General features: G+C 35.2%; 1 protein-coding gene across 14 annotated transcripts in view; it reads right to left on the reverse strand.

Moving 5' to 3' along the window:
* Nucleotides 1–16,035, reverse strand: part of PDLIM5 (PDZ and LIM domain 5) — a 241,396-nt gene that overhangs the window by 24,922 nt on the left and 200,439 nt on the right. The gene's annotated exons all lie outside the window — the stretch shown is intronic.

Raw genomic sequence — 16,035 nt, forward strand, 5'->3', positions numbered from 1 at the left:
AGGACCTTGATCTTCCGATGAGAACTGCAGCTCAGCTAACATCTTGATTTCAGCCTGGGGAGACCCTAAGCAGAATATCAGCTAACCAATACTCAGACTTGTAATCCATGGCCAGAAATATTGAGATAATAAATTTGTATTGTTTTTAATAACTGGAGTCTTCTCTCTTTTTTCCTTCATGAGTTTGGCCAAAAGTTGTCAATGTTGTTGATCTTTTCAAAGAACCAACTTTTGATTTCACTGATCTCCTCTAGTATTTTTTTTATTTTTATTTTCTATTTCATTCATTTTCACCATGATTTTTATTACTTCTTTTCTTCTGCTTGCTTTGGGTTTAGTTTTCTTTTCTTTTTTTTTTTTGAAATGTAGACATTTATAGCTATAAACTGTCTTTAAGCACTGTTTTAAGTGCATTCAATAAGTTTTTGTATGTTGTGTTTTCATTTTCATTCACTTCCAAGTATTTTGTAGTTAACATTTGTAATTTCTTTGAGATTTCAATGCTTTTACATTTATTGAAACTTGTTTTATGGTTTAACATACAGTCTATTCTGGAGAATATTCCATATGTACTTGAGAAGAATGTACATTCTGCTGTTGTTGGGTGGAATGTTCTATAGATACCTGTTAAGTCTATCTGGTTCAAGTGTTGTTCAAGCTTCTATTTCCTTGTTGACTTCTGCCCAGTTCTTCTATCCATTATCCTAAGTGGGGTACTGAAGTCTCCAATGATTATTGCTGAACTGTCTATTTTTTCCTTCAGTTCCATCAGTTTTTCCTTCACGTATTTTGGGGCTCTGTTGTTGGGTGACTATGTTCATAACTTGTTTTACCTTCTTGTTGGACTTCCCCTTTTGTCCTTTTTTGTCTCTAGTAACATATTTTCTTAATGCCTATTTTATCTGATATTAATATAGCCACACCAGTTCTCTTTTGGATACTGTTTGCATGGTATATGTCTTTCCATACTTTTACTTTCAACCTATTTGTACCTTTCAACCTTAAGTGTTTTCCTATAGATACCATATAGTTATATCATGTTGTTTATCCATTTTTCCAATGTCTGCTTTTAACTGGAGTTTTTAATCCCTTTTTATTTAATGTAACTACTGATGTAAGGATTTACAATTACCAATTTGTTATTTATTTTCTCTATGTCATATCTTTGTTGTTTCTCTGTTCCTCCATGACTGCTTTCTTTTATGTTAAATGAAAATTTCCAAGGTACCATTTTAATTGTTGCTTCTTTTACTACATTTACTTATTTTCTTAGTGGTTGCCCTAAAAATTACAAGCAACATTTTATTTTATAACAATCTAGCTCAGATTAAGAAAACAAATACAATAGTACACAAAAACTTTGCTCTTATATATACCTCCTTTCCCTCCTCCCTCTTTTGGGCTGTTGTCATACAAATCACATCTTTGTACAATGTAAGCTCATCAACTTAGAAACGTAATTATTCCTTTTGCAGTTTTCCTTTAAATCAAATAGGAGGAAAAAAGAGTTACCAACAAAAGATATTTATACTGTCTCTTACATTTATCTATAAAGTTACCTTTACTGGTGCTCTTTTATTTCTTTATAGGATGGAGTTACTATTTATTGTCCTTTTATTTTAGTCTATAGACCTGCCTTTAGATTTTCTTTTAGGTTGGGTATTCTAGAGATAAAATCTCTCAGATTTTGTTTACCTGGAAATGCCTTAATTTCTCCTTAATTTTTGAAATAGTTTTACTGGATAAAGAATTCTTGATTAATGATTTTTCTTTTAAGCATTGTATATGACATTCCACTGTCTTCTGATTTTTTTTTTTTTTTTTTTTTTGCATGGGCAGGCACTGGGAGTCAAACCCGGGTCTCTGGCATGGCAGGTGAGAACTCTGCCATTGAGCCACCATTGCACCACCCTGGTTTTTTATTTCTGATGAGAATTTAGTTGTTAAGCTTATCATCCTATACATGATGACCTGCTTTTTTCATGCTAATTTCAAGATTCCTTCTGTTTCTGTCTTTAAAGAGTTTGAATTTGATAGGTCTAAATGCTAATCTCTTTGAGTTCCTCCTACCTGGAGTTTGTTGAGCTTCAGGGATGTAAATTAATGTTTTACATCAGATTTCAAGTTTTTGGCCATTATTTCTTTAAATATTCTCTCCTCTCCATGTAAGACTTGCATTGCGCATACGTAGGTATGCTTAATGATTTACCAGAAGACTCTGAAGCTCTTTTCATGTTTCTTCATTCTTTCTGTTCCTCAGAACGGATAAACTCAATGGGCCTACCATCAAGTTTGCTGATTATTCTGCCTGCTCAAACCTGCCTTTGAGTCCCTGGTGGACTTTTTCTTTTCAATTATTGTATTTTTCAACTCTAGAAGTAAATATATTTGGTTCTTTAAAAAAAAATACGCTTTATTGATATTCTTTATTTGGTTACACATTGTTCTCAGATTTTCTTTTAGTTCTCCAGACATGGTTTCCTTTAGTTCTTTGAACATATTTACAATAGCTAATTAAAGTGTTTGTCTGGTTAAGTCCAATCTCTGGGCTTCCTCAGGGACAGGTTCTATTGCTGCTTTTTTCTTCCCCCTGTGTATGAGCAACTTTCTTGTTTCTTTGCATGTCACAATTTTTGTTGAAAACTGGAGTTTTATAGACTCCCACTCCCCCTGGTTTGCTATTTGTTGTTGCTGTTGTTTGCTTGCTTTGTGACTTTTCTGAACTATTTTTGTGAAGTCTATACTCTGTTTGTGGACCTGATCAGTTATCATAGTGGTCAGTTAATAATTTCCTTAAAAGCCTCATCTTTGCTGACAGGCTCTGTGTGCATGTTAGGACATATCTTCAACACTCAGCCAGGCACAATACAACTCTATCTTAGCCTTCACTTTCTTCTGGAACAGAGTGTCAAGGTTAGGCAGAAGGGAAAGCCTAGGGCTCTCTACGGAGCACACACAGTCTTACATATGCACATTACCTTCTAGATTCCCAGGAATACGCTGGAGGTTTTGAAAGTCCCCTATGGACATCTCATTTCCCAGATGTTTCTTTTGGCATTTTGTTAACCTATTGTTTGTCCCAACTATCATCCACCATATGGGGCCGCCCTTTTTTCTTTTTTTCAACTTTTTTTATTGTATGGTATAACATACATACAGAACACTCTTCAACAAGTGGTTACAGGATAGATGCCAGAGTTTGTTATGGGCTACGATGCCCTGCTTTTGAACAATTATCTCTGATTGTTTTAAAAAAATGTCCCCAGGTAAAAGGTTGTTCGTACTGAGTGAGTGCTGTGTCAGGTCAAATAAAGATAGACTTGACATGGGAGATGACTCCCAGGGATGAGCCTGGCCCTAGTACTGTGGGATCAACAATGCCATTCTGACCAAAAAAGTTTAATAAATACGATATCAGTAGCTGAGAGAGTTCAAATAGAGTTGAGAGGCTACCCTTAAGGTCACTCTTATACACATTTCAGTTAGACACTGCTACCTATCACAACTTGCCAACCCCCAACCAAAACCATCCCTCCCAATCCCAACAAATACCTAGGGCATTATATAAGATTCTACGAAGGTTCCATGCACTAGGATAACTTTCCAGAAAGCTACAATCTCCAGATGGGTGCCTAGACCAGATAATCCCTGAAATGCAGAGGGGCCAGCCTCTCCAGAACATCAGGTAGTTCCATTCCTTCATCCCATATTATCAACAGACCCTTCCAACATGAAAAAGTTAGAATAGGCATAGCCCAAATACCCATAAAGAGTGGAAAAAAAGATCAAAGGTGATGGTAGAGTTATACAGAGACGGTAGGGTTTAACAAATGAATATAAGTGCTGAGTCATTATACTGATATTTCTTTTGGCCTCCAGTACCTTGAGTAGCTAGAAGTAAAAATCTAAAATTGTGGAATTGTAACCTATATCAAATTCTGAAATATGTTCTACAACTAATTGTTGCAATGTACTTTGAAATTTATTTTTTGTAAACATGTCATTTTTCACAAAATAAGAAAAAAAAGAGGATTATAACAGAGAAGATAGGATTTAATAAATGAACATGATTACTGAATCATTATATTGATATTTCTTTTAGTCTCTAGTGTCTTGGAGCAGCTAGAAGAAAAATTGTGGACTGTAATACATACAAAATTTTAAAATCTGTTCTGTAAGTACTTGTTAAAATGTTCTTGGAAATTTATTGCTTTTTTTCTATATATGTTATATTTCACAATTTAAAAAAAAAGTTAAAAAAAAAAGCCTTGAAAAGGAGTCTTTCAGGGAATAATCAGACAGATCAAATAATGGCCATTCTAGGAACAGGGTTCTGAAGGCCCTCCTATCCTGTTCTGCCCGACCAGCAGCTGCCAGACTGATTGCTTCTGCTATGACTGTGAAGTACCACAAAGCTAAGGAGCGGGGAGATAAGGATATGGCAAGGTAAAAGGTCACAAAACTTGCTGTTCTTACTGAGATTTAGCTGGTTTTCTTGAATAAATACACCTCAGATTGCTGCAAGCCTCTGGTTAATTTTCATAGTTCTGTAAAAGTTGATTTTGACAAAATTTTCTAATATTCTTGCTAGTTTTATGGAGGGGAGAGTTTTACTGAAGTCCAGATTCGTGTTGTTTTAAGCCACTAAATTTGTGGTAATTATTACACAGCAATAAGCAACTAATACAGAAGGTTTAGGGGTAAGATCAGGTCAGTTGGAAAGATTCATTTAACAATGCTTATTAGACAAAAAAAGCAAATACTGAGTAGGATAGCTGTGTATGAGTCTGGATTTTAAGGGAGAAGTTCAGGCTAGAGAAGAAAATTGGGAATTATGAGTGCAAAAGATGGTATTTAAAAAATAAAGAAACTGTAGTTACCCAAGGAAGTGAGTAGAATAGAAACAAATCCAAGGACTAAGCTCTGAGGCATTTCAACATTTAGAGTATGCAGTAATAAAGGAAGAGCACCAAAAATAGTAGTCCAGAAAAGCTGAGGGAAGGAAAAAAAGAGAAGAGAAAAATAATGAAAGTCAAGTGTGGGGTAAAGGAGTAAGTGCTCTACTGTATCAAAAACTGCTGATAGGGCTAGTACTATGAAAAACGATAATTTATCGTGAGATTCAACAATGTCCAGGTTACAAAAAGTGCTGCAGAAGCAATTTCGGAGTAGTAGTAAGTAAAAGCCTACATAAAGGAAGGAGAAAAATTAAAAACAGCATAAATAAAGGAGTATAAGAGTTTTCCTAAAAAGAGGAGAGAAATGGAGGTGAAAGACAATAGAGGGTTTCATTTCTGAACATGGGGAAAAACAACAGCATGTTTGTATGCTCACAGGAAAATTCAATAGAAAAGGGAAATATTGATGATATAGGAGAGAGAAGGTAGAATTGCTGGATAAATGTGTTTGACAAGGCAAGATGGGGTGGGATTTAGTGTCCAAGAGGAGGGACTGACCTTACATATTAGCACAGATATTTAATCCATAATACAGGAGAGAATTTGAGTGTATGGCAACAGATGTAACAAGGTGAATGGATACCATGTGGAAGTTCTCTTCTGATTGCTTCCCTTTCCTAAGTGAAAGAATGAAAGATGAATCAAGGTGACAATCAATCAAGCTGAGAGTGAAAACGAGAAAGGAGGTATTAAAGGTATGGAATGGCTTTCTGAATGGGAAAGTGACTGTATTAGAGAAATATACAGCAGACCCTGTCACTATTAAGAACACACATGAATTAATAATCATGAATTCAAAATAAGATTCATTGATGTGGTTATGAGTTTCCCCCTAGCTATATCTATCTGTTCAGGTGTAGGCACAGAGTGGACCAAGAGTTGATTCTATCCAGGCTAGTGGTTTTGTCAACTGAATATGATGAAGTAAGTTGTGGAAAGGAATAGAGGATGTATGTAAGGGAGTGTATATAATGATTGACTATGGAAATAAGGCTGGATAAAATGGAAAATGAGAACATGAGGACCTGAGGGACAGTGAAAAAATATCTGAATGAATGGATTAGAGGTTGCTGGCAGAGCTGTGTGTCAAAGGATTGGTGGAGCTGGGGTATTAGAAAGACTGGGATATAGGCAGTGGTTCTTGAAGTAGAAAGGGATGTTAAGAATTGATATTATGAAAGAATTGTAATTACTGGTCAAGACAAGGCCTAGGATGCGACAATGAAAATTGGTGGCAGAAGATGGGTAGAGGGATCACTAAAGTAGAGGATGTTATAATATTGGAAGACCAGGATATAAGATTGATCATCTGTATAGATACTGAAATCAGAAAAATGGCCTCCTGTTAATAATACAGTCTTCTGAGGCAAGATTAATTTTTCAATTTTACAACTGTGGCGGTTTAAAACTCTAGAGATATCTCATGACTTTTCCTAAATACCATGATTCAGAACTCCCTACTATAAATGCCTCTTTCTCCTTTAGATTACTATGGTAGTACTGCGTATGTTTCTTAGGATAATTATATAACTACATTATGGTTATTTGTGCCAGGGTCTTAGCTTTTCTAACAGATGATAAAATACGTGAGAAAATGGACTGTATCTTAATCTTTATATACTCATAGTGTGAATTTAGTAACTTGCACATACATTTTCAATGGATATTTGATTTGTTGTGCAAAAGGATTGACTTGCTAAGTAGACTATACAACCTTGTTGCTTGCATTCCTTTCAAATAAAAGAAATTAGTTTGTTGAGGTTAGATAATCCCCACTTTCCCTCTTTGCACACATCTTGGCTGTATCTCTATCAGACTTTTATTTTAATTTGGTAGTTGATTTTCTTATTTGCATTTTCTAGTAGATTGTAACCACCTAAAGGGGAGTAGTCTAACTTTGATTTCTGTATCAATGGTGCCCATAGGGAGTTGCATACAAAATTCCTGAGTGTTTTCTTATACAATTTGGAAAAATGAAATCTGAGTCACCAATATAAGTCTAAGACTGCATGTATGTTGTAAGGCAGAGGTAATAACTTTCAAAATTTCAACTTATTTATAATCTATCTCCTTCTTTCTCACTTATACACTTAACATTATGAAGTACATTCCCATAGTCTTAAGTTACAGCAGTTTTGCTTAAACTCCCCTCTCCCACCCTCAACTGAATACAGAAACAGATATTACTATATTCATAATGTAGATACATTCACACATATTTTTTACATGTAATAAGTTAGAAAGTTCCAAGTGGATACAGAAGAAAATTAACAACACATCACATCACATCCAAATAACCAGGGACTACAACTTAATTTTTTGTATAGTTCCTTTTGGTCTTTTTACTTCTTTCAGAATTGTTCTATGTATTTTTTTCCTCTTTTCTTTTAACTTGTTTTTATTGTGAAATATAACATATATACCAAAAAGCAATAAATTTCCAAGTACCTTTTTTAAACAGGTAGTTACAGAACAGATTTTAAAGTCTGGTATTGAGTACAGTTCCACAATTTTTCGGTTTTTCTTCTAGCTGCTCCAAGACACTAGAGCTCAACATAAATATCAATATAATGATTCAGTAGTCACACTCATTTGTTGAATCCTATCTTCGCTGTTATACTCCTCCTTCTCTTTAAATAACATATATACATAAAAGCAACAGACTTCAAAGTACATTACAACAATTAGTTGTGGAACAGATTTCAGAGTTTGGTATGGGTTGTAATTCCACAATTTTAGGTTTTTATTTCTAGCTGCTCTAAGGTATTGGAGACTAAAAGAAATATCTGTATAATGATTCAGCACTCATACTCATTTAAGCCTGAACTTTTCTGTACAACTCTACTATCACCTTTGATCTTTCTCCTACTCTTCAGGAATGGTTTTGGTTGGGGTTTGGCAAGTTATGATAGGCAACAATGTCTAACTGAAGCATGCATAAGAGTGACTTCCAGTGTAGTCTCTTGGACTCTATTTGAACTCTCTCAGCCACTGATACCTCATTTGTTACACTTCTTTTCCCTCTTTTTGTCAGGATGGCATTGTTGATCTCATGGTGCCAGGGTGTTCTAATGTTTGGCACAGTATCCATGGTTTCCCCAGTGAAAAAGTTCAATAGTTCCATAATTATTCTGCCATCCCTCAAGGGACTTTGCCAATACTTTTTGATTATCTGCTTAATATACTCTGGGATGTATCCAGGAATTGTATTAAACTATATAGAATTAAAGGTCTCATTCTTATTCTGGGCTCCCTGTGTTTGGATTGTTTAAATGGATCTATCCAGATAGGCCAAGTTAGATTACGTGCTACAGAAAATTTAGATTCTGGACACAATAAAACTTTCTTCCTTTGGTCTCAAAGAGTAGGTGAAGTTTTTAAATACAGGCAATGCTTCCTTGCCTCTGTGTTCTGAATTACCTTAATTCCAACATGATCAGGATTAGCCATCCCACTTTATTTAGTAAAGTTATGTAAACCTCTTTGATTAATTGTTCCTTAGTCTGTCTCCTCCAGTGTTTTAATTTGGTCATTAGACTGAACTGTATCGATCTGCATCTTCATATGGTTAGTGATCTTCTGTTGTCTTCATAGTATGTAAATATCTTGATAGGGTTATTCTGGATGTTGATTTCCTTCATAATCTAAAGGTTTGTATTTGTAGGACAGGTATGGAGCAGGATGCAGGGCATGTGGAGGGGCACAACAGTGCGGTGATGAGTTGCAGTGGAGGTATATGCATGGGTTGTGGACTCTACACTGATGCTTCCTTGTCTCATTCTCCCTGCCCATGCACTCCTGATGGAGCCACATCTCCATCTGGAAATGAATGTGCTAGGCTGTTTGCACTAGCTGTACAGTCTCTAGTTCTCTGCATCTCAATTTTTCTGCTTTTTAAACCAGGGCCTCCCTATGTGGTGTAGAAGACGCTCCCAGGTCACTTACACCTTGGAATCGCTCTCCCAGTCTTTTTTCTGACCCTTCTCTAGCTGTTCTTTGTACAGGGATGAACCCCACCTATCCTGTTTCATCATCTTCCTGGAAGTCCTATGTATTTTTACTACTGTATTTCCAGGGCATGCAACTATGCCTGGAACCTAGTAGGATCCTCAATAAATATTTAATGAATGAATGAATACATTTAGAATCAAATAGACTTGGGTTCCAACCCAGGTTCTACCATAATCAGATTCATGACTTTGGGAAATTAATCTAAATCTTAGTATTCTCATTTATAAAGGGTTATAACAATAATATCAACTTCATGGGGGGTTATTTTAAGGATATAGGAAAATACTCATAAAGTCTTTGGCATGACATCAAGCATGTTCATTAAACAGTAGTTGTCTTTATTATAATCATCTATAAATATGTATCTTGGCATATATTTCTTCAAACAAAATTGTAATAATACTTTAATATTCAGAATTTTACATTTCATGTCTTCATCTTACTATAATATTATTAAACATTTTCCTTTGCAGTAGTAGTTGAATGCATTTATAAAATCTAAAGTAAGATAGACCTGGGTTCAAATTCAGTTTCTACCATTTACCATCTATGTGACTTGAGACAAATTCTCTGTGCTCCAATTTCCTCATCTATGAAACGGAGTTGATAATAGGAACTGTATCTAAGGGTTGCCATGTATTATTCACAATTGTCAAAAGATGGAAACAATCCAAGTGCCCATTAACAGATGAGTGGATAAATAAAATGTGGTATATACATAGTGTGCTGGTTTGAAATGATATATGTACCCTAGAAAAGCCATGTTTTAGTCCAAACCCCATTTTGTAAAGGCAGCCACTTCTTCTAATCCCTACTCAGCATTGCACGTTTGAAACTGTAATTAGATCATCTCCCTGGAGATGTGATTTAATCAAGACTGGTTGTTAAGCTGGAATAAGTAGAGGCATGTCTCCACCCATTTGGGTAGGTCTTGATTAGTTTACTGGAATCCTATAAAAGAGGAAACATTTTGGAGAAAGAGAGATTCAGAGAGAGCAGAGAATGCTGCAGCACCACAAAGAAGAGAGTCTATCAGTCAGCGCTTTGAAGATAGAGAAGGAAAATGCTTCCCGGTGAGCTTCACGAAACAGGAAGCCAGGAGAGAAAGCTAGTAAATGACGCTGTATTCACCACATGCCTTTCCAGATAAGAGAGAAACCCTAATCGTGTTTGCCATGTGCCTTTCCACTTGAGAGAGAAACTCTGAACTTCATCAGCCTTCTTGAATCAAGGTATCATTCCCTGGATACCTTAGATTGGACATTTCTATACGCTTGTTTTAATTGGGACATCTTCTTGGCCTTAGAACTGTAAACTTGCAACTTATTAAATTCCCCTTTTTAAAAGCCGTTCTGTTTCTGGTATATTGCATTCCAGTAGCTAACAAACTAGAACACATATGATGGAATATTATGCAGCAGTAAGATGAAATGAGGTCCGGAAGCATATGACAACATGAGGAAATAATTATTTGAGGAAATAATGCTGAGCGAAATAAGTCAGACACAAAGGGATAGTAACTGTATGATTTTGCTAATATGATCCTAGTAAAGATACACAGAAGCTAGAGATGAGTGAACAGTTACCTAATGAAGATGAACTTAAATGTATGGGAATGGATAGAACTGATGATAATTTATTAGTCCATTTATAAGGAATATTGTTGCCACATTGAAGGTGAATATGATTGAAAGGGGTTGTGTAGAGCCATGTATCTCAATGATTAACACTACAAATATAAATAAGTTATTGAACGAACCACTTCAAAGGTATTAATCTTGTAAAAAAGTCAATAATAGAGGGGTATAGAGGGAACTACCAGGCATGCTATGGCCTATATTTAACAGGAAGATATCACCAGTACCACAGCAATATTAAGGGTAAATAATGGAGGGGGGGTAGGGATGAGAGTTAAGGGGGAGGTGTGGATTTTCTCTTTGGTGAGGGTGTGTTTATCTGTTATTTATCTCTTTGAAGCAAAGAAAATTATTTAAAATCAAGAGTGATGATGATTGTACAACTAAGTGAGGATACTGTGAGACATGGATTGTATATTTAGGACATTAGCCATGATGCCCAATGGATGGAGGTGGCCTAAGGGTACAATGACTGAGACGCAGAAAGGTGAACTGAGATGTACACATATGATGGAATACTGTGTGGCAAAGGAAAGGAATGAAGAAGTGAGACATGCAACAAAGTGAACTAATCTTGAGGACATTATGCTGTGCAAAATCAGTCAGAAACAAAAGGACAAATATTGTATGGTTTCTTTTAGAGAATATGTATAAGAAAATTGAGGCCTAGATTATAAGCTCTTATAGCAGTCAAATTTATTCCTGAGCTTCAGGTGTTATTTCTAGATTCTGAGATGCTGTGCTATTTATGTATAATGTGGTATTTTCCTGGAATCTTGGGTACCGGTGTGACACCTAAGATTCAGAGTTGGAGTTTTGCAGGTCTGAAAGTCAGCAGTGCTACACACAACTGTTAAAGAAACTGAAAAGAGATCAGGCTTCAATTAGAGACAAGAATGGAGCCGATCTGTTTGGGACTAAGGTAAATCAGAATACAGGGGGCGGGCCACAGTGGCTCAGCAGGCAGGAATGCTTGCTTGCTATGCCTGAGGACCCGGGTTTGATTCCCAGTGCCTGCCCATGTAAAAAAAAAAAAAAAGAATACAGGGGTAAGGATGACATTTGTCTGTATTTTAGAACTTCACCTACTGTATGAGACCAAAGGAAGAAAGGTTTATTTTATCCAAAACCTAAATTTTCTGTAGCACACAATCTAACTCAATCTGTCTAGACAGTTAATTTCAACAATCCAAACACATGGAGCCTAGATAGGAATGAGGGCTTGTAAACCTGTATAACTCAATGTAATATCTGGATACATCCCAGAGTATGTTGGGCAGGTAATTAAAAAGTATTGGCAAAGTCCCTTGAAGAACTGGAGAAAAATATAGAACTATTAAACTTTCCCACCTGGGAAACCCCTGAGACTTTCTCAAAAACTAGGGACTCCCAAGTTAATAGCCCAAGTCCTTGGTTTTGAGGCTTGCTCTTACAAAACCTATTTTTTCTGTAGTGAAGCTAAGTCTACCAATAATTAGCCCCAAAGATTATTTTCAGAGAAACTCTTTTGTTGCTCAGATATGGCCTTTCTCTGTCTATAAGCCCAACTTTGCAAGTAAAATCACTACCCTCCCCACTACATAGGACATGACATCCAGGGTGTGGGTCTCCCTGGCAACATGGGACATGATTCCCAAGGATGAGACTGGCTCTGGCACTATGGGATCAATAATGTCCTCCTGACTAAAGGGAGAAAAAAAACGTAACAATATAAGGGACCAGGGGGTACAAGAGTAGTTCAGTGGGAGAATCCTCGCCTGCCATGTGGGAGACCTGGGTTCAATTCCAAGTCCACGTATATCAAGCAAAACAAACAAAAAAACAAATTCAACAAATGGTGTTATAATAACTGGATACTCATTTGGAAAAATAATGAAATTTGACTCCACCACACAGCATACAAAAAAAAAGGGACCAGTGGATAAAACAGTTCAAATAGGATTGAGAGGCTATTCTGGAGCTGCTCTTCTACAAGTTTCAGCTAGATATTGCTAATTGCCATGGGTTGCCAGCTCCAAATCAACTTCATTTGTGTTAACCCTAAAGAACACCTTGTTCAATCTGAGAACCTATAAAAGTTTCACGCACTAAGTTTATTTTTCAGAAATTGATAATCTTCGGATGGTTCTTAGGCCAGGTAAGACCTGAAACCTATACGTGCCAGTCTCTCCAAGAACATCAACCAGTTCTAATCCTTACCCCATATTGTCACACCCCTTTTCAACATGATATCAATAAAGACTGGAAGAAAAATCAAAGGAAAAGGAGGAGATATAACAGAGAAGTTTGGATTTAACAAACTAGTGTTTGACTACTGAATCATTATATTGATATTTCTTTTTAGTCTCCAGTGTTTTGCAGCAACTAAAAGGAAAAACTTGAAATTGTAGAACTGTAACCCATACCAAACTTTGAAATCTGTTCTATAACTACTTGTTAAAATGTACTTTGAAATTTACTGCTTTTTTGTACACATGTTATTACTTCACAATAACAAATATTTTTAAGAAAAGATTTGCCGTGTGAATTAAATGGGAATACAGGTAAAAAGTTCTGAGTATGACATTTGGTATATGTTAAGAATGCATTAAACATTAGTATTCTTGTAAAACAGCATTTTAATGGCACCATAATATTACAGTATATAGATGCCAAATATTTATGTTCTTTCCAATTTTGCAATATAAAAATATAGTGTGTAAACAAAATTATATTACAGCTTTAATAATCCTTGTTCATAAATCTTGGTCAATATCTTTCATTTTGTTTCCTCAAATTCAGGAATTAACACATTAAGCCAGGAAACCTTTTATTCTCAAATAAAATCTTAACCAAAAAGGAAAACAAATAAAACTCATTAACAAGGAAGTGCTCAGAGACTTCAGTAGATGGTGAGATAACCTTGCTTGTCTGTTCCCGGAGTAACCTAATGAAGCCCTCCTTAGAAAAGTTTGAAAAATCACTGGGCAAAAACTAAATCAATTATGTTAAAATTCTCTCACTGGAATAAACAAAAGATTAACTGGATGTGGTTGTTCTGGTGCTACATTGCAGGCAAAGACAGAACAATATTCAGGTGTTTTTTTCCCCAAGCATTGTATATCTAAGAAGAAACTCAAGCACCAGAAATCCTACTTCTTTCACAAAGATTCTAACAAGATAAACTTGAATGGTTCACATAACTATAACACAAATTGCCAATAGACTTTAATGTCATTAGATACAAGAGTCAAGAAATAAGCTAGTTTTCATAAAGCGCACATTTATTGAGGAAGCTAAAATGTGGTTTTGGTTACATTAATCTGATTACCTATCCGGTCAAAGAAATTGGGTAGGAAATGTTCCATAGCAAACTTGATCAAAGCTTTAGCAGAATTTTCTAAAATGTAACTTCTACTCATTTGTAAAAGGCAACTAAATGAGTCAATGTAATGCCTAGAAAATAAAATTTAGGTCAAACATCCATAAACTTTTCAATATTAAGTAGATCAGAACTTTTTAAAATATGGGACCCAAACAAAATTATCTTATGGAATTTAAAGTTAAATAAGTGCTATACAGAGATAACCAGCTCAATGGTAACATTCAGTGATTCAAGTTTCTGAGGTTTACAGAAACAGCTGCAAAAAAAAAAAAAAAAAGAAAGAAAGAAAATTTGCCTTAGTTTGCTCTTATTTTAAAAAGGTTTTTGCAAATCTGAAATATTTAGAAATCAGTATGTGAAAAACAAACAACACAAATTATAAAATAAACCTTACATTTTGCACAGTTTTCCAGGTTATAATATTCAATATTGAAAGTATCAAGGTTGCAACTGCAACTTGTTGTGTTAAAAATAGGTGTCCACAAGAATGTCACTTGATCTAATGCCTCTTGCTTTGGTAAGTAATACAGACACTGAGACCAGGAACTAGAATTATGCTTTGACTAGGTCTCTGAACCGACTACAGGCTATTCAAGCTGCTTTAGCATTTGAGCACCAGACAAATGTGTTATGTTAATTACTGTTATATGATCTTGGCATGAACAAATCTCTGCTTCTATTAACTTCCCTTATAAATGAAGCTTTAATGTTTAACTGATAACAAGTGCTGGGATAATCCAGAGCAATATAAAATTTTATGATGAAGGACCAATAAGTATTGGACATTCATTCTATTAACATAATGCATATTTATTTCATATAGCAAGATTATTATACATCAAAAATATGTCTTCCAACTTAGGTGGGAATGGAGAATGTAATTTCTACTTTGATCTGCAGATTTTCTCTATCATAAGCAAATTTTCTAGAAATGCTAAAAGTGGGTGGTTACAGGATGTCAGAGATTCTGATAATCAGACATGAGGTCAGCCACTGATGTGGCCTGCCATTTTGTTAATCCAGCCAATAATTATTGCTTACAACAGTACACAAATAACAGGAGTGACTCCATTCTCCATAAAGGTTAATTTTATTCAGAATATAGTATCCCTAAACACAAGCCTAGGTAGCTAAAATACCATAAATTATATGAACAAAGTTGCAAGTCAGATCTTATTTTTATTTTACTAATACGAACCTAAAGATAAAGTAACTAAATACAGGTAGAAATGAAAAGCATCGCTGTATTTATTGGATGAAGCATTACCACACTAGATTTTATAATAGTTTCAATACTTCTGTAAGGCAGTAACACTATAATAACACTTTTAGGAAAATGACTCTTACTCAGTAGATACTATGGCTTGAATAATGAGTAGGTATAGAGTCATATGCACGATCTGATAAGGTCAAACATTTACAAAATACCTTCTGCATTTTGGATACTGTGCTAGGCACTGGAAATCTCTACAGATTCTCCCCTTCCCACATAACCTCTAATTACTACTATACTGTTACTGGCTAATTCTTATTAAGTAGATACCTACTTTGAACCAGGCACTAATCTAAGTTCTTTATATATTATCTCATTTATTTCACCAAACCTCCCAATGAAGAAGACACTATTACTATATATTTTTCAGAAACAAGGTAACCTAAATATATGGAAATAAATAATTTACCCTAGGTCATGGAGCTACTAAGTAGCAATAAGTGATGTCAAAATTACTAAACTACTCTGGGCCAAAGAAAGAGGTACAGGACCCCCTGCCAGCCCAGAACTGAACTCTAAAATAAGTCACTAAAATTTTCTTAGATTACACTTTGTTTGGAGAGTATTACATCAGTAATGTTAGTTTATTAATACTTTAAATATTCAAGTATACATAGATTTGAAATTTCATGCTTAACAGTATGATACCCTTACAAATATTAATCAAACAACAATAAAAATGTCCCTGCCCAGAAGAGATTCTATTAATTTAACTACCGTCATATCTTTAACAACAACAAAAAAATGACCACCATTAATAAAGCAAGCATGGAGTATATCATAATCCTAAAC

Source organism: Tamandua tetradactyla, chromosome 24 (assembly GCF_023851605.1).
Source record: "Tamandua tetradactyla isolate mTamTet1 chromosome 24, mTamTet1.pri, whole genome shotgun sequence".
NCBI classification, from domain to species: Eukaryota; Metazoa; Chordata; class Mammalia; order Pilosa; family Myrmecophagidae; genus Tamandua; species Tamandua tetradactyla.